Genomic DNA, 23,244 nt, shown 5'->3' with positions numbered 1-23,244 from the left:
CTTTTCTACCCAACTCTAGCCTTATGCTTTGGTGTCTGAGTCAGACAAACCACCTGTTAAGCCACTACAGGGCCTTTCTTCACAGTTGAAATATACCAGCCAGCCGGGCAAAGCAAGAGGGATTAGGCTGTATTCACAGCCCTGGGAGAAAAGTAAAGGGAGCCACCTGGGAAAAAAACAATAATTCAGAATCTGCCAGAATCTTTCTTGGAGCCCTCTTCCCTCTTTAATTCCCCTGGGTGGAGGAATACTTAGTCACCAAAGCTTTGTCTGTATCATGGATGCTTTAGATAGGATGGCCTTTCACTGTTACAGGCTAATTTAGTGATATGTACTGGGGTCTTCTCTGCTACTGTAAATATTCCCTAAATCAAATTAATTAAATTTGAACACACACCAAATGTTGCATTTTTTTGTGAGGAAGAAACATGTCACCCAGTGCAGTGGTGAGGCTCACTGGTGGAGTGAGCAATCAAGCTTTATGGCACACACAAATACACACAAGTACACAAAATTGGTTGTGAAATGTAGCCTCTGGTATGGGATGTTTTGAAAATAAACACATAGAACATCACCGGCCTTCTCCTTTAACACCAAACACAAGAACAGCAAAGCAGAAGCAAGTGAGTCAAACAGCCAATCAGAAATGTGGAGATGCTTTGAAGGTCATTTCAAGCTGTGAAACTTGGGAGAATGAGTTATTGATTGTATTGAACCTGCGTCATGCATGACCAATTGGATCAAATTGAGCTCATTCACATTATTCAATCATTTACTGAAGACAACAAGCCTTTAATGAGTTATCAATATTGGATGGAATTGATAGTAAATTAGATTCATGCATGAGGAATTCACTTTTGGGTCCCATTACAGGGTCGCTTTACTGGCTCTTGGTGCTTGTGACTGGGCAAATAAGTAAGAAGGATTAAAAAAAAAAAAAATTCAGAGTGACATCTTTGGTGTCTATTCACTGTTCAGTGATGCATATAAAACCATCCAGTCATGTGAATGAAACCTGATAATATATCAATAGCAGTATACTTTGTCTGTAGCATACTGTAAGATTGCAGTATCATGGTTGAAATGTTTTGAGACTGACAGACCTGATAAGTAGGACAGAGTTGAGCAGGCAGAGGATCTTTCAGTGAGATTACTTTTGCAACTGGGTCACAGCAAGACAACAAAAAAAGGAATCTGGGTGGGGTATAAGGTTCTTTTGGAAAGAGTTTGAATGTGAGAATAAGAGGTGTGAAGGAAAGGCTTGTGCGTCTCACTACATTAGACACGTCTCTCACCCACTGGCATCAGATAAGTCACTCTGCTCAGAAGACCCGTTTTGAAATCTCTGAGCTTATGCTCACTCCTGTTGGAGCCTCTTAGGTAGACTTCAAAGATGAATGTGGCCCATTAAAAAGTGATGATAGAAGTAGTAGGAGTTGAGTAAGCCCATTTTGACACCTACAGATCATTCAAAAATAGCTCATCATTCAAAAGAGCTATTGTCATTTAGTTTTTCGGTTTAGTGGTGTGTTTAGTAAATGTTGCACTTCATTCTTTGTAACAGACATAATAATCATTTGTAAGTCTAATGGCTGGCCAGTACTGATGTGTTATACATAATAAAGTTTGAGTTTATGTGCAAGGTGATATTTTGTGTATCGCTGCTTCATTTATAAACAAATGTGCAGCTTGAGTCCCTGTTGTATTAGGCAATTAAAATATGTTCACATTTAAAGCAGTTTTATTGTTACTATAAATAAAGGAAGTCTCAACTATAGATTTTCAGTCAATTAAGCTATTTTTTTTTTTCAAGGATCTTCAGCTAAATTGTATTCCCCTTGACTGGTAGTGTGCAGAGGTCTGGGAGTTTGAGTTCTCTGCATAGTGGCGTTTTACATCCTGCCATTCTGTGTTGGATTGTCTCTGAGGCCTCTTTGCACAGTCTGCACCTGTGTCCTGTCTGGTGTGGTAGAGCCCTGCTTCGGTTGACCTGGTACTTAGTGCCTGTTCTTGTGATGCTATGATCACTGTCTGATAGGCCAGCCTTTTCCAGCCTCTGGTAGGATTTCCCAGTGTCAACCACCTCGGCTAGCTGTCTGGTACATCCCATACAGCAGCTTGTCTTGCCCAGGTACTTCCTCTGTTTGGCCATCATTCTCTGTCTGCTGCTGCATCAGACATTCTCTCAGTGCCTCATCTCTGGGCTCCATGTTAGGGATGTACACCTCACAAATTCTCAGATCTCAGACTGATGTCTTCAGAGTGTTCAGAGATGTACAGTTCAGTAATGTTGAGATGGCAATATCTCACACTTGACAAGCTGGAACCAGTGAATGTTTGACATTTTTGCCTGATAAAAACTTAAAGTAAGCAATAATCATCAAAAGAGCAATGCAAAATGCGTGCATACCTGGAAAAAAAACAAACAAGTAAATAATAATGAATTCCAGCATAACATTTCTAGATTATGCTTCCAAGTTGTTTCACTTGTAAGGCGCAAAGTGAAGTTAACAGATGAAGTAAAGTTACCCACAGGATGTCTGTGTATTGTCTCTGTCCTGTGTGTGTCCACCCACACATGCCCACAATGCAACAAGTACAGAACACAGTAGAATAGGCACATTTACACTTATTAATAGTGCAGTTAGTTTTTGATGTGTCAAGTAACTAACAACTCTGACAAAAAAATAATGTAAGAAAATATGACCTGCCGTATGTTCTCTGGGATAGATAACAAAAACAGAGAAACAAGCAGATGTAGCTAAAGAAGGCATGCAATGTGTGTGTGTGTGTGTGTGTGTGTGTGTGTGTGTCTCCCTGAAACCATGTAAATCACCACTGGTATTAGAAAGCATCCCGCAGTGTGTCTGTCTGGCTAATAAAATAACTAGAGGCTGTTTTCAAACCACCCACAGTGAGATGCTACCTCCTTCCCTAATCCTTATCCCTTCCTCTAGTTCACCATGACCTGTCTCTCCATCAATGCTCACTGACCCACGGAGTGTAACTTTGCATGCAGACCTCTGTTGTTTGTGAGAAAATGTGCATGTGCACTGTGTTTGTGCATAAACATGTGTATTCTTGCAAACAACCACTTGCACATGTCCATCTGTTTATGTCCACTGTCAGTAACTGCAGAGATCAGGTGAGGTTTCCTCTGTTGGGCATGGAAAGGAAATGATGGGAAAACAAGCACAAATATTCTGTATATCCTGTCAATAGTGCAAAAAAAATTCTCTACTAAAAGTGAGTGAAGCAACTGAATACAGCTACTTTAAATATGATTCCAAATAAAATATTTTTTCAACTAAAGATTATAGATAATAACGGATTGTTTACCATCATGCCTTGAACAACCTTGAACTGATATTCTGTGTACACAGTGTGAGTTTCTTTTCACACACTGCAATGTTTTCTCATTGTTTTTCTGTATTTTTAAGACAGTATGAGAGACTGGAGTCATGGCTGCTCTGATTGAACAGGATTACTAATGATGAATAATGAAGCAGCCCCGGAAAGAGAGAACATAGCATCCAACTACTTCTTGATTTAGCAAAATTCAGTCTAGCTATGAATGAAATCAGCAGATAAAATTTAGTGGAGACACGAAACATGGGAAGAAAAGCAGGTGCAGTAGATAAATGAGAAGACAAGGAGATAATATTATGTTCAGTTTGTCTCTCTACAGTACAGATCAGCTTGTCCTACACCTCTGTTATTTCTCACCATGCTTAATATCAGCTTTGGTCACTCTGTAAATCATGTTCCATGCTAGATAAACCTGTGAGAGACGGATGTCATTGAAATATTAGTGCATGAACTGTACAGAATGCTACAGCTTTATCTGTCAGCCCTGCCTATCCTCTGGTTTCTCTGTTTGTTCTGTATTTAAAATAAGTGGACATTTCTATTTTTGTGTCACTTGTTGTACAATAACCAGACAAAGACCCAATGGGAATTCACTGGTCAGTTTGCATGTTTGGTTGTTAATAGTCTGAACCACAGTAAGCAGCTGTACTTTTATATTTATTCATTGAGTTTTGATGCTAGTGTATTCAACACCATTGTTACATACAGGAACACCTTCTGCCCATGGCTTGCAAGCTAAACCAGTTTTCAGCATACGCTTGTTTACCTTGCTCCCCTGCTAGGCTAAACCTTCCAACTTGGCTGTCAATCCAACATGGACTCTGGTGTGCCCTGTCAGAAGCTGAGGAAGAGGAACACTTCAGATACAGCTCCAAAGAGGTTTTGTTCTGTCTAAACAATATGATTTTTTTTTTTTCTTTCATTTTTTTTTTTTTACTACAAAAAGCATGACTTAGGTGTGTTTTATCAGCTGAACTACAATAAGAACTCTTTAGGGAACGTTGAAATTGTACAGAAAATGCAGCACAACTTATCAACAGATTAGTTGTTTTCAAGTGGAAAATGTCCTTGTTTTCAAGTGCTTTATTGGCTTTTGCATAATGCAACATCATGGAAAATCCTGTAGCTGGGGAGAGCCATGGGCTGCTGAACTTCCTGGGAAAGTACACCCTCATCTTACATAAAATCCTAATGCCATGTTTCATTAAGTCTTGGTGATAAAACCAGCCATTTGTATCAGAGTTGTTGCTGAGTCACAGAATGCAAAATGATATTGTAATTAAAAAATATTGCCCAGAAGTATTGCAAATACTGTAAGCAAAGCAGCCCTGATTAAATTGAAATAAGCTGTGAAGATTTGCTTAAAACCTTTACGTAACTAACATTGTTATAATTTTGCCGTGGTGAAGGTTTATTTTTTTAACAGTCATCAGGAAATGTTTTTTAACTAAATGCAAATCATTCCAAAATTGGAGGCATACAATTAAATGCACAGGTAAAGTTCATACAGTATCTGCTAACAGAGACAACACAATGTTAAATTCTTAGATTTTTATTGTGTAGGTGTTTCATCATAGAATACCCAAATGCATTATTTTATGCTTTTTGGAAAACCAAGGTTTGTGAATATTTCAGTGTCCTATTATGCTCCGAAGTTGTATTTGTCAGGTTCTCTGAGTTGGGTTCAAACTTTCCAGGTCAGACAGTTTCATGCTGCAATCTGTTGTTCCTCTTCAATGTGCCTAGAGCTCCCAGTTCCCTGTTGTCCTCTTGATTCACACTATTTTCTGTCTGGGCCTTGAAGACAGCAAGAACCCAAGTTTGACAAAGGAGAGGAATGACTGGCAACCACATCTTTCATTCCTTAGTCACGTCTGTGCTTTCTCCTTGTATTTTCTAACAGGTTCTCCTTTTCTTTCTCATACTCTCTTTCACTCACCATCTTTTTCTAGTTGTCCATTTGTACCTTGTCCTTTGTCCTCAACCTTTCTTCTGTCCTTTCTCTGGTGCTTATTCCCACTTGGCCTTTTATGTTCGGTTTCCTCCGTCATCTGTCTTTTGCTCTCAGACTGTCCTTCATGGGCAATTTACCAAGAGTGGCATCCATTCACCTTTCAGCCCTCAAGCTTTCAACACCCTTTTTAACACAAAACTCCCAAAAGGTGAAAAGGTTTATGTGGAATAGAGAGTGAGAGAATTTGAAAAGGAGAATGAAAGACAAGGTGGAAAAAAAAAGAGCTTGAACTCAACAGCATCAAATACAGTTTTCCCAGCATGGACTGGGGAGCCGAGGGTTTATGGTAACACGGCAACTTGTGTGCACCTCTGACATGTCTAGAGTTGTAAAAAAGTCTGCTCCTGTTTTTTTGTATTGCAGTCTGAGACTTGAGCACAGATCCTTGGCTCTAACAGCCCTGTAATTCAGACAGAGTGGACTGAAAGCAAATCCCCTTGTAGTCATTTTCTTAACGGCCAACAAACTGCCAAGATTTTCTGCTGGAAAAATCTTATTATAGGTTTATGCACTTAAAAAAAAAATCTCCTGAAGGACCAATCGTTTTCTCAGAGGGGATTAAAAAATTTGAATGAAGTTTACAAAAGGCTGGAGGTTTTCCTTCACCAGGAAAATGTGAAATAAGAAAAACGATGCCAGAATTCATAAGGTAACCATACATATTCAGGCAAGAGTCATCTGATTTCAGATTTGATCTAATTTCTTATGTTTCCTTAATGGGATAGAAAGTACATTTAGTGTGGTTAAACTAAATACATACTGGATAGATGGTTACCAGCAAGAGCTAAGATTATTCTGTTTGCAGCTCAGACTTGTGTGCCTGCATGCCAAGTTAAGTTGTATATAAACCAGTATGCAAATACTTCCTGATTTACTTAATGCTTCAGCATGTTTTGTCTGACAACTACTTGGCAGAATAACCAATCACAGCTCATGCTAACCTGAGGCTTCAAATAAATATTTATGAAAGTACCTGTAGCCCAGGGAGACCCACATTATACAGACCTGCAGACTCCAGCCAACAATCTTATCATAGCACTTTGTTATATTTAATAGCACAGTATTTCCCCATGGCAGTATGGAACAATAAAGGGAGGTGTCATTTGGATCATACTGTAGTTCCAAATCCAAAAATCGGGGTTACTAAGATTACTTTCAGAATATGTTAATCATTGGCTTTTAGTCCTGCCATTTTCCAAATAGTTATATTTAAACTGATGGGCGGATGCTACAGGGAAAGGGCTGTACAATCAAATGAAACCAAAGCAAGGAAAAGATGTAACTAGGTGAGACAAGATAATACAGGGTGAGACAGAAGAGGCAGGATAGAAAAGGACCCAGTGTCAGGGTGAGGTATGGTAAACATCTTGTCCTGGTCTCCGTACTGATGCTGTCTGTTAATCAGCCAGTTTACACAGTAATAAAGGATCAGTATAAAGATTACCTTTAAAAGCAGATATAATGCACTCAGCTCCAAGGCTGCTGTATATGTAAAAAGTACAATAAAAACAATGTGTAATACTAAAGAAACAATCTATTATTCACCAATCTGCCCTCCTTGCAACCTTGTTAATTGCACTGATTTGCTATCATACAGTTTTAGCCAATCATGGCACAATGTGTTCAGAATAGCTGCTGTGTGATGCGGAATGAAGTGGGCTCTGTTTTGTAGGACAAGATCCTCAGTCTCTGTCTCTGTACAAACACACTCGTACACACTGTCTTTCTCACACCTGCACACATTTGCATCAAACATGCATCACTGGGTCAATGGGTTGTGACAAAGAGATGGAGTCATGGTGATTCTAACATAAAGCAGAACTGGCATCTGGTGTCAGCAAAGAACTTTCTTGGTCCTGCTATAATTTATAATAATCTGGAATGAGGAAAATGCAGTGTTCTTTTATACTCTTACAATGTGAAGGTATATATTTGGCATATATGTGTATTGTATATATTTATTTCATTAATGTATGTGCCCACGTGAGTTAACCACCTCAGACAGCTCTCTTCTATTTTTTTCTCTTGTCCATGCTCAGTTAAGTGCACACAATGATACCAGATAGCACAATGACTAACTTTCTTCAATTAAATAAATAGGCTTGAATGACTGACTACAATATTGAAGATATCACAACATTAATTGAAGATAATCTATTTGAAATATCACTGCAATTCACTTCTAAGGGTGAAAGGATTATTTTTTTCCATCTCCTAAGAGACTGTTGAAAGGACAGCTTTGTTAAGTTCAGATGAGATTGCAACATAAACATACACATTCTCTACCCTTCTTTTTCCCTAGAAGTTTTGCTCTACAGCTGGTTCTTAAAATATATCCTTGGCATCCTGAATCGAGCCTATTCTAGTTACCTTTTATTTTGAAATAAAAATTTGGACAATTGTTTCAGTGAAAACACTTTTTGTCACATTTGTATTTATTTGGGAAATTGCTGGAATTGTGGACGAGATTGAACGGTACTGATCAATATGACGGGGCTGAGGATTATGTAGCAGACTCGCTGCAGAACGCTTCTCCCTAATTTAGGTTGTGTTTGCTCTCTTTTCAGTGTTGTGCAGGCAGGTATTAGAAAGTGCTGGGTGGGTGTTTGGGATACTTAAAGCCCACAGCTGAGTGGAGCTGTGTTTGTTTGTCCAAGAGGAACAGAGGCTTTCTGTTGTATAAGGCTTTGTTATGAGCAGGGATCTTGTAATTGAAGAGTTTATGAAATTTGTTTTTCAAGCTCTTGAACTAAATCAGTGCCCATGCTCTGCCAAAAGAGATGATGCCCTTCAGGAAGATTCGAACAAAAGTGTTTCATAAGGGCATAAGCACTGATGGCTTAAATTTGGTTTGATCAGTGCTCATCAGTTTGCATAATCAATGCTCAATAATTCAGTTTAATTGGTTGGACTACTTGAACATTTTAACCATAGGGGGTTAGCAAGATAATACTCAATTTCTTTTAAACAGTGGAATCTCACAGATACAGTATACTTCCTGGTATATATGCCATTTGTTCTCTGGGCCTTAAGAAATAAATGTTCACTGAACTTTACTCTCCAGTCTTCATTTTTGTTGGCTCCAAGGTGAACCAAGAAGGAACCAGTTTATATATGTCGAACATGATCGTACAGAATGGCTTAATGTTTTAGGCCTTAGCGTCAATAAATAGAGGTCAATAAATTCATGTTTGCGAAGAGCAGAAAATATATACGGTATATGAAGATTCTCAGGCAACCACCTTAAAATACATCCAAAAGATTTGTAAGTCAGGGGCAACTGAACATGTTGTTTAAGCTTTAAACAGTACAGATCAGATGCCAAGCTCTGTTTTCACTTTGAGTCTATGAAACATCCACTGACAGCTGATTGAACGCTTCAGGTGGAAGCTCGACCAGTCAGCCATCTGCGGGGAGTAGTTCTGATGATGTGACTTTCCGGTTCTCAAAACACTTGCAAAGTTGTGAACAACTAGTTGAACTCGTAAATGTGAAATTCATCTGCCATAAAGCTTGATGCTTGTTTCTTTCTTTGCATCCTATACCACTGTGCAGGCATCACAGCCAAGGAAAGTGTTTTTAATTCATTTGGGCCCTATCAAGTTGAGCTGTCTTTGTCATTAAAGCTCCTTTAAAATGTGTCCCAGTGCTTCCATATGTTTTACTTAAGCCACAGTGGCTGAAATAAAGTAGCCGCAAAGAACCATACCAGCATTTGCTTATTCACTTATTTTCTTTATTGAATTATTTTTCTGTGGGCTATGACTTACTGTATCTTTCATCATTCATTTTTATTTAATCATATACAACTGTATGTGCACTTTGGATATCTTGCTTTTTGTTAAGATCCTAAAACAAGCCAACCTTTTGAACCTAGAATGTATTTAGCAGTCCTTCTCTGCTGGTGCTTGACTCATTTTGTCACCTTATGATGGAGTCAGTGGGGTGCTAGCATCCCAATAGGAGGTGCCATATTGTGTTATTTCTTTTGCCTTTAGGAAAGGATGTGAAGCATGGTGTGACTTTATACAAGTGCCCTTACATGTCATGGGTTTGCGCTTGTGGCAGGTGGAATACTTCATTCATCCAGCTGAGCTGTTGTCATCTGTACTAGATGCACACTGACTGACACATACTCTTCCACTCACCTCTCTTTTTTTATCTATACTTAATGAAGTGTCAGCACTGATGATGTTCTTTTTGGTTTTGCTAATTTTCCTGACTTGGCTAGTCACTCTTCACTGCTCCTCTCTGAGAGGTTACCTCAGGTTTACCACTGCAGTAAAGTGTGTGTGTGTGTGTGTGTGCGTGTGTGTGTGTGTGTGCATGTATATGTCTGTACAATTGTGCAACGCCTTCTCTGCAGTTAAATTATTCAACCCCCATTGTATAATGGGTGCACTGGCAAAATTTACAAACAGCTGTTTGCAATAAACAAATCAAACGGGAACAATTTAAAATAGCCCAGCACAATTAATGTAACAAGTGGTTTCTCCAAATTCAAAACACAAAATGCAACTGTTAATGACTTCTGCAGCCTGAAAATTATTCAACCCCTTCATGACAAGTGTCTTTTAGTACTTAGTAGAGCACCCTTTTGCTGACATGCTGCTAACGTGATGCATAGCCAGACACCAGCTTCTGGCAGCGTTCCTGAGGATTCTTAGCCCATTCCTCATGGTCAACGGCCTCCAGTTCATAAATATTCCTGGGTTCGTGTGCTGCAACTGCCTTCTTCAAATCCCACCAGAGGTTTTCTATGGGGATCAAGTCAGATGGCTATGACAGCTGCTCTAGAATCTTCCAGAGGAAGCAAAGTGGCCACAGTGCATAACCGAGCCACCACCATGGAGGCAGGGTGTTCTTTTCAGTGTATGCTGCAGTGTATTCTTCTCCTGCAGACATACTGCTGATCATAGGCATGAAAAGTTTTTTTTTTCCTCCCCCCCATTGCTCCTCAAAATGTATAACATACTGTACTTGTAACTAAACAACTAAGTGACATAATATTGTGCAGGTATAACAAGGACCTAAATGGACCTTCCTCGACTGAGTTACACATTTTCAGGTTGGCTATGTAATGCTGTCATTCTCCTAGTAGACACTTGAAGCAATTTAACCACTACAACTCTATAATTTTCTCTGAGCATTTTTTTTTCTTTTTCTCCATCTTTCTAAAGTATATCTCTCTCTTTCTTGCTTTAGATACTTGTTCCAACCTTCCTCAAATGAAGGTGCTAACAACTTAAATGTCGCTAATACCTGTCTGCACCCCAGACAAGTGATCAGGGCCATTATTGATTTGGCATACACACAGCAATCCCAGTGATCTAAGGAAAATGTAATTGAATATGAAATGGTCTGCAGAGCGATTAAGAGCATCTCAGTTCTCCAACAGACATCCACACTTGTGAGGGCATGCACTGACACATGAACACACACACATACTCCCTTTGGTAATGGAGACAATGTATTTCTAATGCCACCGTCCAGACCGAGTAGATAATAGTGATGTATTAGCATGCTGTGGCTGAGATTAGGTTTACAGATGACAGGATATTGCCGAGTGTGTATGTGTCACTTTGCTGCCTCTGACTGACCCGCAGTGAAAGAAAAGGTATTGTCGCTCTCTCTCTCTCTCTCTCTCTCTCTCTCTCTCTCTCTCTGTCTCTCTCTGTTTTTGCTCTTAGTTTAAATGATGATTAAGCTTGCAGTCTTGGGCTGAGTCGCTCCTCAGTTAGGGAGTCTCGGAGTGAACCAGCTTATACTGAACTGCTGTGCACAGCTGAGTCTGTTTAGGATCTCTGTCTGCAGGTAGCAGTAAAGGTCAGAAGGAAGGGTACAGGTATCCCTGTGATACATCTCATTTGTTGCTTCTCACAAGATGTCTTGTTGCTTTCTTCCCTAATGCATGATTGTTCAAGGGTTGAAACCAAGATACACATGATAAAAACCTAGCAGTGCTGATATTTTGTGCACCCAGTTTTTGAATGCAATTTAAAAATCTTAACTGAAGTATGAGGACCCCAATGGTTATTTTTATTCTGTTTTCATTTTCAAGTAGTAGCTAAATATTGCTTGCTTTTTGCAGTCTTTCATTTACATTCATTCAGTCTAAAATGGTTAAGTTACATTTTTGAAGGGCCATGATTGTACAGCAATGATTCAGTGTTGTATTTTATCTACTCTGAGTATCCCAAACAAAAAAGGATATGGAAGAAAGTAAGAGCATTTTAGTTCTTAGGTCCTTTGAGACCCCTGTCAGGTGATATGTGTGATTTTATGATCTTACTACTGTCTGGCTTCAGTATCATGTTATTACTTCTGGCTCTTCCCACTGCAAAACATGACAACATATTCTACCAAAAGCCAGTAAGTAAAAATGGAGAAGTTGACATAAGAGCCAAAAAATAATTAGAGCTCAAATCTCAGAGGTGCAAACCTTTTTTCAGAGCTATTTAATATTTGTCAGTGCATTGGCATAAAGTAAATAAGAGGTGTGATCATATGCTCCCACTTCCTGTCCTTCCGTTTAGTTTTTTTCTCCTCCTGAGCCCAGTGAGATGTCATTTCTCCTATTAGGTGCCCATCTACCGTCCATCTACCATACTTTATGGGTGTTTGTTTACTTATTATGGGTAGACATCTATAGTAATATAGAAAACAAGGGAGACTGGCTAATTAGACAGTGGGTCTGCTTATGTGTACTGTTTATGTTGCCGTCACCAAATAAAAGGAGCTGCTCAGATAAAGTGTTCTCCTTTGCACAGCTTATAGAGTTCTTCATAGTGAAGGTTACTGAGGTATACCAAAATCAATCAATGATGGTTAACAAAAATCTTGTTTTACAGTTTCTACAATATAAAATGTTATATTTCTTGTTGAATGACTGAAGAAAACACCTTTCAAGCATCTAGTAGACTCTTGGAACTCTCTACCATGTGTCTCTGCTTTATGCAAATTTTACTTTGTGCACTATTTAACTCAGTCTAGTCAATTAAAAAAAAAATCACCTGGAGGTAACATGCTGCATTCTGACATGAAGCACTGCCAGATGCCTGTAATTCATTCCGCCATAGGAGACACCCAGCAGAGCTTTCTCAGCTACTTTTCCTGCCCATCTGTTTTCATGGCTAAATCCTCCCCTGCCAGGCCCCATTACCATGAGGAATTCATAGAGAGCTGACCCACACATATGGCCAATTTATATAACTGAGTTGAGCATTAATACTTTTTTTTTTTCTCACTGCATCATGTTTAAGTGATTAGGTCTAATGTGATGACTGCACTTGCATTTGGCACAGACATTCTGCAAGCTATAACTTACTGGCAGCTGTAAACTGTGTATTATAGATGTAGACCATTACCAATACATTTTTCTTAACCCCCAGTATTCTAAATGCAATAAAATGTAGTGTATGGGACCTCTGGGTTGGGTAACTTGCCAAATGTCACATTCTAATTTTTCATGTTCCATTAAAAAAAAACAAAAAACTTGGCAGAATGATGAATTGCACTATAATCTGGTATTTAAATATACACTCGTTATACTAGATGGCAACTTAAAAAAATTAACACTTTTAAACTCAAACACAGTAATAAATGTGAATTAATTATGATTTAGACAAAACTGAAATGTACATTTTTCAAATACCAGAGAAGATGGTAGCTTTAGTTCCATAGTTCTAACTTTTACCTTCTGCATTTGTTTAAATATATCTATTTATTTTTTAAAATAAGATTGCTAGATTGATATTGTGCACACTGCATTTTCTCATGACAGTGAAGTTGGTAGGTTGGGTCAGTTTGTACTACTGACTATGTTAGCATGTGCATCTATTTTGTGTCTTTGCAGAGACTGGTTTAGGTTTGATATTGAATGTATGTTCATGTTTCTGGAAGTTGCTCCTTTGCCCCTGGTTCCTCTTGGTGTTTTTTTAAGAAGTGCGTTTTTGTTTAGAACAGGCTAAAATGTAACTGCTAGAAATACAATACCTTAAAGGTTCAAGAACCCAAAAAGGACAACAAAGAGCTACCTTTGTCTCATGCTCAGTTTTTCACTGTTTATTTGCTCACAGCTATTTTCATTTTGAGGTTCCTGAAGGTCCGGTTTGTCTTCTTAACGCAACCATATTTCTCAATTCAGGCTTATTTACTGTAACGTCATCATCTACCAGTTTGTAGTCCCTTCTGTGTGGACATTATTTACCTGGCAAACTCTGGCTCCTCTTCCTTGCATCAGTCCTGGACTGGCTCCCTGCATACACCATGGAGTTAGACAACAATTTAGATGTGACAAATGTCTTTCCTGTGGTGGAAGCATTCTCAGTGTGAAAGAGTCAGAATTGACCTTGCATCTGTCACAGTAGCTCGAGCACATGGTCTCAACCTCTTTCCTCTGCTTCCTCCTGCATCCTGACAAGGAACAGGAATGGATGCTCCTCTTCACATGCCCCAAATCCTTCAAAGTCGTGTCAGTTGCTCTGTCATCACTTCCTCTGTGTTTCCTTATGATTAAGAGAACAGTGGCCAAAATTCAAGTGTCACTTTGCGAATGTGTGCCTTTCTGCCATATAATCCTGTCATGTCTGTGTGGCACAAGTCATCCATACTTAGGTTCTGGATGCACAGAGGGTGGCAGGGTGTGATTGATTGATCTGTCCTTAATATGACAGCCATTATGTTTGGTCTGACAGCTCAGCATTAAAAGTCACAATGGATGTAGGAACAACTGAGGCAGCAGGGCTCTGTTGCTTATTTCAGTTTCCCTCTTGTCTTTTCAAACTATAGGTTGCATCTGGCAAGTGTTAGACAGTCTCAACCAGTATGGTGTAGTGAGAAATAAAAAAAAACAAAAACAAACCACTGTATTACCACTCCTTTGATAATACCTAAGACATAGAGTTAGACCTTACAGTGACTAAGCAATGCTGTAATCTTCCAGCTATGAGAGAAGTCTACTGCTAACTAAAAAATTAATGTGCAGAGCCTCCTGTGAAATGTTTATCTGTGTGCATGTTGGTGCACTTGTTTGTGTGTGAGATATAAAGAATAAAGGCCTAATTGAGGAGAAACCATTCCTGCCAAAGTATTTTAGATAATTAGAAGCACTCTGTATTTTTATATTTTTATGAAATGAAACTACTTCTCCGAGGTAAACATTAGACTGCATGGCTCCAAAGTCTGGTTGAGAGTATAAAACATGTCTGCTGCCAAATGATGTTAAACTACTAAATGTAGTTGTAGTGTTTGGTTTCAGTGCATGTTCATGTGTTGCACTTGAATAGAAAAGCTACCACAGCAAATTTCACTGATCTGATGAACATACAGCATGTGCCAGTGCATATCATGTGCTGGTGTGAGCCACTATGCTTAAAATACCATTTTAGGTCACCTTTATGAGACAGAGAGGGACTAAAACCTGGGAAGCCAAATGGTTCATTTGTAAAACAGTGCAATGTCAAAGCTTGAATCGTGTCTTTTAATTTAAAAAAAATGACCCAAAACAAGGGGGGGGGGGGTTATGTATGTAGAGTACAGTATTTAAGCACTGTTCAACATAGATTTAAAGGTGAGATACTTGTCCATTTAGGAAAATTAGCTTTGATAATGAAGAGACTTGATCCTGACTGGTGTTAATTGGTCTGCTGAAAATGGCAGTGGTACAGAGCCTAACCACAGCATCAACTCAGCCTACTGAAAAACCAATGAAAAGCATTCTCAGTGCTCTCTCTAAAGTTTAGTAGTGTTTCTGGGAATGGGCACCAGATTTACTCTATGATGAATTTTTGTTTTGAGGTAATGGACTGTGTTCTGTGATTCTCTCACAGCTTTGGGATGGTGCCACCTTGGCTATGCTACATTTTATGGTTCATTAATCTACCTCTTGTGGTGTGTGCTCAAGCTGTCATGGTGTTTAATGTGCTTTGGATATCATATCTACAGTAGCTCACTGAATTTAAAATTGATAAGACTGCCTAGGATACGGAGATTGAGAAGGAGAAATAGAGAAATCCAGATTGGTATATATATGTTTATATGAGGTACCTAAAATAACATCCCTACATTGCATTGCATTCAAAGGAAAAGTTGCTAAGATGTTTATTCGCTTCACTGAATAACAGTTACCAATACACAGATGTTGCAGGGTGAGCACTATGTATAAACAGTTTTTGGGTAAGAGTGAGTTCTCTTACAGTAGCAACACCAACTTCAGTGTAACAAGGTCTAATCTATTTTCCTTTATAGCTAACTGGTGGAATTCATATGAAATTTCAGCACTGAATTTGCCTGAGTCACCAATAATTATGTAAACTCCACAGGGGTGTGCTGTGTGTTTATCCCTGGTGCCACTGTACCGCCGTGAACTCCCTGTGCAGGTAGTATGATTGGCACTCATAGGAGAAGACGTGTTTAGACACAACCCCAACATCTGTGCACAATTCTGTGTCGATATGAGCACAGTCCACTGCACCCAGTCCCACCAGACAGCCATGAATCCCTGTCATCTCAGCCATAAGTTAGCCCATCCATCTTCATTTCACGCTGGGAGAATGATAGGGAGGTGTCTTTTACCATCCCCAGATATTTGAAGGTGTCCACCTGGTCCATCAGCTGACCGTGCATCCTGTGATTCTGGGCTGTGATTCTGGGCTCATATAATGGCTGGAGGGTGTCCAGTTCCTCCTTGTTCGTGCAATACAGCTCCTTTTGTCTTACTGATATTCAGCTCTAGGCATCTTTCTTTAGTTGCCTGGGCAAAACATTTCACCACCAAAAGCCATGTCATCAGTACATTAAATAAATAGGGTCATTCCTTTCCTTCTGCAAGTAAGGCAGTTTGTATAAATCAACAAAAAAGAACTGGGGATAAGGCAGGCTTGCATTCAGAATTGGTTTACTGGATTTGCAACCACTGACATTGACTGTAGTCATTTAAGTGTTTAGCACAAGTCTTCTTTAGAATGGCAACAGTGGTTGATTCCTGGGAACTGAATCTGGGAACATAACTGGAGTTCAGGACAATGTCAATGTCAACCCTGGCTAGTTGGGTAGATCAGTCTCTGAGAACCCTGCCCTTCAGCCTGTCAGGGCAAAGGGCTTTCTGGGGATTGGCACACCCCAGGACTGAGGTCAGTAGTGGGGTTTTTCCCATTACAGGAACCTAGTGAAATGTGTTGCACTGAGTAATGCTCATCACGGGTTCTGCATTTGTTTCCACTACACTCGGCCCACTTAGGAGGTGCGCTCTGGGAGTTAAATTTCAGTACCCCTCAGGAGGTAGTACTAAAATCAAGTACCAGGAATCCGAGGGGGTGTGTGAGCACAGAGCAGTCGCTGGTGATTGGTTAAATGCCTGTGTCTTCACACATCAAGTATTAGCATTACAAGCAATGTGTGTAAACACAGAGCTAATTGTGCGTGTGAGAGAGAAGCCCCTCCCTCATCTAAACGGAGACTGACGAAGTGAAAATACAGTACAGACAGACAAAGCAGGACGGTCCATGTCAATTCCTGAGCCTATGTTTGGTGATGGTTGAGAGAAGAATGGCGCATACTGCTCATTAGGTTCCGATAGCGGAACTGCAGCATAAGTGTTCCTCTATTGTGTGTGTTTGATGGAAGAGGCTGACACTCAGAGTTCCAGTTGATTTGTTGGTTGGGGTCACTAAACCAGCTGAAAAAGTTATTCAGCTGCTCCACGAAAGAGGTGGGTTCTTGACAGTTGCTTTGGTCTAAGTAGACTGTGATATGATTAGACTGACCCTACCCCATCCATGCAGTTTAGTGCCTGACCTGCACTGCCCCTGTATCTAAGTGCTGTCTGGGCCTGTACAAATGGTGATAGTTGTCCATGTCATCCATCTTATGGATAATCTTAATTGCTAACTATGACGACTAATGGTGAAAACTAACAGTGAAATTTTGCATCATGCTGTCTCTGAAAAGTATCTGGATGTCCAGAAAGTAAATTGAATAACATGGCAGCAAAACTGAATAATTTACAGAACTGTGGATGTGGGCAATTTATTTTGCTCCAAGGCAGATGCAGTGCCAGCTGTTCGGAGGACCTCTGACGTCTTCAGATGAAATGGAAAATATTGGAAAGGAGGAGGGAGTTCTGACAGAACAGGTGGCAGTGAGGGAACACAAAGCCAGGAGACTCAGTGTGAGAAGAAATAAACATGAAAAGACGAGAGACTTTCTCAGTTACGTACAAACAGACACATTTTAGATACACGGTACCAGAAGATGCAAAGTAGTTTGTAACAAGTCATTTAATTAATCACTCCACAAGCAATAAACTAATGTCAACAGCATGTTTGTGTATCTGTCACTAAGCCCATTACTGCAGCATCAGTAATATTTTAATCACTTTTATTGACCAAGTATGTTTAACATTTGTCTCCAGAACAGAGACTCTCCACCGGAGAGAGCATTCAACTGAGGCAGCCATCTGCGGCACCATGTTGGCAGGACAACACCCTTTATTGGTCCCGCAACCCATTCACCCGTTCAAACACACATACTCACACACTGATGGTAGACACTGCCCTGCAAGGTGCTGATCTGTCCATTGGGAGCAACTTGGGATTCAGTGTCTTGCCCAGAAACACTTCGACATGTGGACTATAGAGAAAAAGATTCGAGCTGCCAACCTTCCAGTTAGGAGACAACCGCTTGTACCCCCTGAGGCACAGCCGCCCTCTACAAGGAGTATATTACACAAGTACACATCTTGGTATACAAATAAGAGCAAGATGTATTCAAATACTGTACATCTGAAGTGCTCTACCTTCGACCTGCTTTTTATTTATTTTTTTAACTACTGATGATGGTATTTCTGCTTTCTCCCAGATGTATTTTAGCATTAATTCTGTCAATGCATCACTTATTCAGTCATAATCAAGTCTGTTACTATACCAACCATTATATTTTTGTCTCTGGGTGTGGGGCTCACTTAGAGCACTTACAAGTAGCTGCGTTCTTCACAAGGTTATCTGGTGAGTAACTTGATGAATTCAGATATGGAGAATGATAATGTTCACTGAGAGTTACTTGATATAATTCTTTATGCAATGCTGTTATGACACACAGCAACCTCTGTAGTGCTCAGAAATTTAAAAAGCACAGTGGTATCTTGACTCATAATAGTCATTCATCAAAGTTCCCCCCAAGCTGTCAAATTTGTTGGTGCATCAAATAAATACAGCATTAAATTTAACATAACTGGTCCATCATTATGGTATAAGTTCGGATAGTTAGGTTATACTAGAAACAAAATGGAATGGTTTTTTTCATGAGCTCAGCTGCTCCCATTTTACTCCAGAACTGTCCCCTGGTCCATATAAAAGGCACATCTGCCCACAGAGGATCTTTTTAACAGTGTCATTAAGTCCAACAGTTCCCTCGCCTCTCTAAATGGGTGCTAGCTGGCTGCTTCTGGCTGGCACTGGCAATAGCAGGGACTCTAGAAATAATTGGGATGCCATTAAATTGCCCTCACCAGTTGCTGTTAATAAAGCTCTGTTCAACAAAATACCCAAAAGACATCCTCTATTGGATAATTTATACCTCTTGGTCTCACATAAACAAGTTACTTTTAAATAAGTAATGGGGCCCTAATTAGCCTCAGAGTCGCTCTTTTTCACCAAGGATTTTTGGTTTGAGGCTGATGACACAATAGAGAAAATGCAAAGTAAGTGAGACAAAGTTGGACTGACTGGAATACTATGATGTAATTTATTTGGTTCATCACAGGACCATAAAGATTATATTGTTTATTATTTGCTAACCAGATTGCTGCCAGGAAGTGTTGTCCCAAAACTGTAGCATTTTCCACTCCATGACAAAATGATTAAAAACTGAAAAACTCACACATACTTGTGAGTTTTTAAGTTTGTAATCATTTTGTCGTGAATCATTTTCTATGTGCTTTAGGGCATTGTTATAGCTTTGCTAATGGCACGTCTTGTCCTTTATTATTATTATTATTGTTATTGGTAATTTGTTTACTATACAAAACAGCAGAATTATGTGCAGAAAGCTGCTAATGCTGTGTTCATTGAAACCCGTGAAGATGTAAAGTAAAAAGAAAATATGTTGGTGACAATTTTCCTTATGTACAACTCTAGTTGATTATTTTTAATGTTAGACTTCTCATTTGGACAAATAAAAGAAAACTGAAAAAAACGGAACTGAATTTCAGACAGGCCGAATTCAAATTGCTCATTTTGTCCAATTGACTGTCTCACATTTGACATTCGTTCTTGTTTGTTTAAAATTTTTAAAGAATTAATTTTTTCCATTAAAACTAACCCTGTATTCTCAAGCTTCCCACAACAACACCTTAAATGCTTGTATAATAGGTACCACATGCCACAGCATGTAAGTCATTGCACACTGCGAACTAGCATCAGTGCACCTGTTAATACATCATTTTGACTTTTTCCCTCTTGATATTGCTGAATATGCCTTTTCCTTGCACATGTACATACGGTGTCTTTACTGCTTTTGCATCCACTTGCATCTAATGTACAGAATAACACAAGAACCAGCCATATGCATGTTTCTTCACACATTCCCAACCTCATTAAACACATGAACACTGACACATTAACATTAACACTTCCCTCATGCATGCTTGACACCCACATATACACTGCTCAGCGGCACCTCCTACATGCACACAAACACAATGTTCACACACTGGGGACTCATTAATTCACTGGCTGAGAGGAGAATGCCATTGAGGCCTACAGGGCTTGGCATAGTGTGTTTTTCCCTGTCAGGTTATAGTATCACAGCGTTGGTATCACGGTCAGGGCAGTGCATATCAACACTTGTTGTCTTGGATTTCAGGGGAGCGGAAAGGTCGCATGCTGTATCATTTAGAGGAGAACAGTTATGGAAAAACGAATGGACATTAAGTAGTGACCATCTAAATGGTAGGTCATATTCAACAATCTGCTGGATCTGTGGAATCATACATTGCATCTCCAGCTTCTCCACTGGCCAAAATATCTTTTGTTTCAAAAGTTGAATTAGCTGCTTGACATGTTGTTCCATGACTGAGCTTCTCCTCTAAGACTAAACCCAATGAACACCATTTTAGTCCAAATGTGTTTGTTTCTGTGATCCAAATCTATTATATCAGTGTAGGAGACTGTTTTTACATTTGCCAGATACAATACATGTACAACTTTTTCCAGTATTCCATATTTTGTCTAATTCAGTTGAATTTACCTACACTTATGATTTTAATATGGGATCAGGGCAGACTGACCCATAAACCCACCCGTAACTCATCTTTTCATCTAGCTGAACTTGTATTAAATGAAAATGAACAATGTCAGCAGAAGCACTCATTCATCGACAGCTTTGCAACTGCAAAATTGTAAAGATAACTGCGAAAGGGAAGTGACACCAGTAAGTGCATTTCAGTTACATGATGCATGACAGGTGCCTTTGCTTGCAGAGCAAGTACTCTCCCTCATAGCAATTACATTTTCTAAACTGACGGCATCTCCTCCACTAGTCGATTAAAGGTCTAGTTCTTTGACATGTATATTGATAAAAAGTTTAAGGCTGGTAGTCGCTGTTTTTCTTCCTTACTTTAGCACAAAATTATTTGCTTCCTAGACTCTTGAATTCTTGCCCCAGGTTCGGTCATCATCAGTCATTGTAAGAAAACAAAGAAATGCACATCTCCCTTAGAGATTTTCCCCAACCATACTGACTTGACAAATGGTTTTGGATAGTTGTTGTGCGTAGATTGACACAGCAAAAATGTTCACAGAGGTAATGGGTTTGTTCAACACAACTCCAACATGTGCAGTTGATCTTGATAAGCACAATACTCGATAACTCCACTGGGACAAAGCCAGCAACACTAGCTGAACTCCTTTCCACTCCAAAGCATCAGCTTCATTGAGTACATATTTGTTTAGTCTGATGTTTTGGACTCCTCTGAAAGTATTTCCCATCAGACTACAAAGGAGTTATGCCCTGCTCCCAATTATGTGTGCTGTCTGAAAGGCCAGGTAGACAGCTGCAGAAGCACCAGGGCAGGTTGGACAGGGAGAGCGAAGCAGGATGGCAGGGAACATCTGCTTAAGTGTTCTCAACTCATAAAAAGAGACAAAAGATGAGGCTAGGAAGGGACTCAGCGGCTTGTAAAATGCTGATCCGGCGGAGCACAATAGAACAAACTGTTGACATAGGTTATACACAGGTGCAAGCACCTGAACACCTTTTTTTCAGTGTTCAATACATTTTTCAAACATCTATTTCAGTGCCCTTCATTGAGATTGCATGTATCTTACTGAGGTTTATGTTTGCTAGTGTATGTGCAACATCTTTGAATTTTAATATCAATGTCAACATCACAACTGCTATAGCCAAACTGCTAGTACAACTACAGTACAAAACCATGGTCAAGTGAGTGCTATGTCATGCTTGTTCTGTTGCTTCCTGCTGTCTTAGCTGCCTTGCTCAAATGATTTTATTTCACTAGAATGAAGAAGTTAAGTGACCTGGGCATGATTTCTTTTGGCGCTTCTCTTCTTGCATCCTCTTCTATAATTATATCTCCTGAATGCTTTAAAGACCATTTGTGCTCCTTCCGGTTTGACAGTATAATATCTTTACACTGTGTGCTATAAAACAGCCAGTTATATTTGTGAAAGAATCAAACCTTGTTGTCTGCACATTATCAAGACTCCACCATAAGAGAGCTAAGTCTGCTCAGCAGCTAAATGAGCTGGCATTTTTATTTAATGTAGTTCTTTTCTTTTTGACTTTCAGAAAGATGAGGATGACCCAGGATTGATGCAAGGAATGGGGAAAAATAAAGTTGATGCTGAGGTGAGTTAAGAGGTTAGTCATTACTTGTGACATTTCTCTTCCTCAGCCTCATTAATTTAATTAGAGGCCTCTATACAGTACAGTCAAACAACATGATTATTTATGTCAGGAAATGGCATTAAGCTTCAGGGAAAATGAAATACTGCCTACTTTCACTCAGATGTAATGGGTCGTGATGGTGAAGCTCGAACACAGCACTGAGGTTTATTCACTGCTGACATAGATTAAAGAAATGAGAGAGATTTATTTAGGCTTTATTGGGCATAAATAAATCGGTTGTGTTCAAAACTGTGAGACTGCCTCATTATGACCTCCATCGTTGTTGACTTTGTGGCTGAAGAGGAATATTTGTAGGTGGAACGTGCACACACTTGTTCCTGAATTGACTTCAAAGTAAGTATGTTGGTCAGCCTTCATGTGTATCACAAAGGTAAAGCAGTAAGAGTGGCATTTAAACATTAGCTGTCATCCAGATGGATTCATGCAAGTGAACGATGATGCTGTGAAGCTGCGCTAAAGCTAAAGATTTACTGTGCTCTGTGCAGTCTGCACCACTTTGTCTCTTTGTTAGGCGATGTTATTGCATTGCATTTCTGCCCACTTCTCCATCTGCCTGGTGGAATAAAAACACTGGTATTCTCTCATTTGATTTAAAGTAAGGGATTACAGAATGCATGTAAAAAGAAGAATGCGTTGTATAAAGAATTCATAAAGGACAGATCCAAGAAGGCGGAAGAAAAATATAAGTTATATAAGAACAAATTAATTGCATTATTGAGGATATGTAAGAAACAATATTACTCTAAAGTATTAGAGGATAATACAAATAACATGAAAGGTACTTGGAATATATTAACTAAATTGATTAGAAAGAGTACTAGCAGGAGTAAATACCCTCAATATTTTATGGACAATGATACACCGGTCAACAGATTTGAGGATGTAGTTGAGAAGTTTAATAGGTTTTTTGTGAATGTGGGTCCTGGTTTAGCAAG

At 39.4% G+C, this 23,244-nt stretch overlaps 1 long non-coding RNA gene across 2 annotated transcripts in view; it reads left to right on the top strand.

Moving 5' to 3' along the window:
• Positions 1-23,244, top strand: part of LOC109959982 (uncharacterized) — a 134,598-nt gene that overhangs the window by 80,446 nt on the left and 30,908 nt on the right. The window contains exons 2-3 of one of the 2 annotated variants that reach the window (XR_002274917.1): positions 4,152-4,248; positions 22,190-22,249. This is a non-coding gene — a long non-coding RNA (uncharacterized LOC109959982). The remainder of the gene's footprint in view (positions 1-4,151; positions 4,249-22,189; positions 22,250-23,244) is intronic. The other variant, XR_002274916.1, reaches the window with a different exon arrangement.

The sequence above is a fragment of the Monopterus albus genome, unplaced genomic scaffold, assembly GCF_001952655.1.
Source record: "Monopterus albus unplaced genomic scaffold, M_albus_1.0 scaffold42.1, whole genome shotgun sequence".
Classification (NCBI taxonomy): Eukaryota; Metazoa; Chordata; class Actinopteri; order Synbranchiformes; family Synbranchidae; genus Monopterus; species Monopterus albus.
The sequence above is the reverse complement of the archived record's forward strand: the minus strand, read 5'-3'. Positions and strand labels throughout refer to the sequence as shown.